This window comes from Chrysochloris asiatica, unplaced genomic scaffold (genome assembly GCF_000296735.1).
Source record: "Chrysochloris asiatica unplaced genomic scaffold, ChrAsi1.0 scaffold00002, whole genome shotgun sequence".
In the NCBI taxonomy this organism is placed as follows: Eukaryota; Metazoa; Chordata; class Mammalia; order Afrosoricida; family Chrysochloridae; genus Chrysochloris; species Chrysochloris asiatica.
Window position 1 is genome coordinate 21,162,848 of NW_006408520.1, and position 3,556 is coordinate 21,166,403.

Below are 3,556 nucleotides of genomic sequence, written 5' to 3' on the forward strand. Positions count from 1 at the left end.
GGCTGCTGTTAAACAGGAATCTCCTTGTGCTAGGGCCCTTAAGTCTGGCTCAAAGGCGGGATTTCCATCCTCGGATGTCAATCAAGAGGCGGAAGTGCAGCAGGGGCGACTGGGTTGTAGTGAGACGCTTTGGGCTGTCATGATTAAGATGGTAAAAAAGTCAAATAATAAAAAGAACCAATTTTAGCAATAAAAACCTTTTCTTGCATATAAGCATATAAAGTTTCATTGTATATGCTACTAGTTATTTCACACTTTCAGAGTATATCTTTTTGCCTTTCTAAAAGAAATTGAGGTCTTAGCAGGAAAAGTTCCTGGTCCAAAAAAGAAATGACAGAGAATGTCAAAGACAGTATTAATATATAGGTATTTTGTTACATACAATGGAGTCATTACCAAATCATAGTGTCTTGGTTATTAGGGTTTCCAAGGAGCAGCTGGTGAGTTTAAACTGCCAACCTCATGGTTTGCAGTCAAGTGCTTATTCTACAGTGCCACACTCTTAGAACAGAATAATTCAAGGAAGGGATACAGTCAAAGCAAAGGAATTTTCTGTTTAATTAAAGGAGTTTATTTTAAAACCTAATTCATTAAAAAGAAAAATGCCAAATGCTAAAATGCTACTGTCTGGTGCACATTGCTACATCTAAAATAAAGTACTTTAAAACTTCATGAGTATTCAGATAGATAGCATTACAACTAAAATCATTACAAAAAAAAGAAAAACAGCAACAAACTGTACATAAAATAGCTCAATTATACCAATAAAATGAAAAGTATAATTATCAAATAAATTGTTCAGTTTTAGAAACTAGTGTTACACTTCACCAGTCTATCTTTGTTTACATTAAAACAATGCTAGTCTCAACTCTGGCTACACATCAGTCACTTTGGATCTTTTAAAAAAATATCAACGCCCAGTCTCAATCTCTGAAGATAGAAGCTGGGAGTCAATTGTTTGTTTTTTTTTTAAGTCCCTAAATGCTTCTTATGTGTAGCCAGGATTGAGAACACTATATAAAATGAATTAACTTTGAGATGATTACCATTATTATTATTATTATTTATTTCATGATTTTACTTTTCAATATGCCAGTTGTACCAGTTGCCATTGAGTCAATTCATTGTGGCCGCATGTATTACAGTGGAAAATTGAGCTCTATAGGGTTTCACAGCTGTAAACTTTCAGGTGATCGCCAGGCCTTTCTTACAATGTGTCTCTGGGTAGATTCAGACCATACTTGGATTAGTAGTTATGCCATTTGCCCTACTCCGGGACTCCTGGATATATGTAACACTCTTCATAAAAGTTACTGAGCACAAAGAAGACATTCTTCTAGGGTGTTATAACTAAAACCAACTCATATCATGGCTTTGTAATTATTTTAAACATTACACCCTGCTTTTCCACAAGAAGTAATCACTATGCTGCTGACTTCTATTACTCTATTATGACTGTTTTGGAACTTTATATTTATTATGTATTTATTACATATTACACTGACTTCTTTTACTTAATAGTTTGTAAGATGTATCTGTTTTACTGTCTATAGCTGTAGTTTGTTCATTTTCATTATTATGAAATTATATTCTACTATAAAATTATATACAATTTATCCATTCCTGTTGGTGTACTTTTGTCTTATTCCAGCTTTTAACTATGACACATAATGCTTCTATGTTGTTGTTGTTAAGTGCCATTGAGTCAGTTCTGACCCATAGCGACCCTATATAGGGTTTCCAAGGAGCAGCTGATGAGTTTGAACTGCCAACCTTGCATTCAAACAGCTTTGTAGTCTGGCACATTAATCCACAGCACCACACCAGGACTATAGACATGCTTATAGTGTATACATGCAGACATTTTTGTGAGGCATGTATCCAATGGTGAAACTGCTAGTTCATAGGTTATCAAAATGAAGAGAAACAGCTGTAAACATCCACTAATAATCAGAACATGGAATGTACGAAGTATGAGTCTAGGAAAATTAGATATTGTCAAAAATGAAAAGGAATGCATAAATAATGATATCTTAGGCAGTAGTGAGATGAAATAGAAAACCACATGGTTTATTACGCTGGGAATGACAAATTGAAGAGGAATGGTGTTGCATTCATTGTCAAAAAGAATATATCCTGATCAGTCATGAGGTATAATGCTGTCTGTGATAGGATAATATCCATGCACCTACAGGGAAGCCCTGTTCATACTACTATTATTCAAATGTACACAGCAACTACTAAAACCAGTGAGAATGAAATAGAAGAATTCTACCAACTTCTTCGATCTGAAAGTGATCAAACATGCAATCAGGATGTATTGATCATTACTGGTGATTGGGATGCAAAGGTTGGGAGCAAAGAGGAAGCATCAGTAGTTAGAAAATATGGCCGTGGTGATAGAAATGATGCTGGAGATCGCATGATAGAATTCTGCAAAATCAGTAATTTGTTCATTTCAAATACCTTCTTTAGACAGCATTAAGAGAGGACTATACACATGGACCTTACCAGATGGAATACATAGAAATCAAATTGACTACATCTGTGGAAGAGATGATGGAAAAGCTCCATATCATCAGTGAAAACAAGGCCAGGGGCAGACTGTGGAACAGACCATCAATTGCTCACAAGCAAATTCAAACAAGCTGAAGAAAGTGAAAACAGGTCCTTGAGAGCCAAAATATGACCTTGAATATATCCCACCTGAATTTAGAAATCATCTGAAGAACAGATTTGATACATTAAACACTAAAAACCAAAAACCGAGTTGTGGGATGACATGAAGAACATCATACAGGAAGAAAGCAAAAACTCACTAAAGAAGACAAGAAAAGAAGGAAAACTTCAAAATGGATGTCAGAAGAGACACTGAAACTTGCTCTCCAGCGTAGAGATGATAAAGCAAATGGAAGAAATGAGGCGGTACAAGAGCTTAGCAGAAAATTTCAAAGGTCAGCTCAAGAAGACAAAGCCAAATATTACAACAAAATGTGCAAAGATCTGGAGTCAGAAAACCAAAAAGGAAGAACATGCTCAGCATTTCTCATGCTGAGGGAACTGAAGAAAAAATTCAAGCCTCCACTTTGGTTATTGAAGGATTCTCTGGAGAAATTACTGAATGATGCAGAAAGCATCAAAAGAAGATGGAAGAAAGGCACAGAGTCACTGTACCAAAAGGAAATGGATGATGGTCAACCATTTCAAGAGGTAGTATATGATCAAGAGCCAACGATACTGAAGGAAGAATTCTAAGGTGCATTGAAGAAACTGGCAAAGAACAAGGCACCAGGAATTGATGGAATAAAAATTGAAGTCTTTCAAGAAAGTGAGGCGGCACAGGAGGCAGTCACTCATCTATGCCAAGAATTTTGGAAGAAAACTATCTGGCTGACTGACTATTTGTGCCCCTTCCAAAGAGAGATGACCCAACAGAATGTGGAAATCACTGCACAGTATCTTTGATGTCCCATGTGAGTAAAGTTTTACTGGAGGTAAAGTTTTACTGGAGGCTGCAAGCATACATTGACAGAGAACTTCCAGAAGTTCAAGCTGG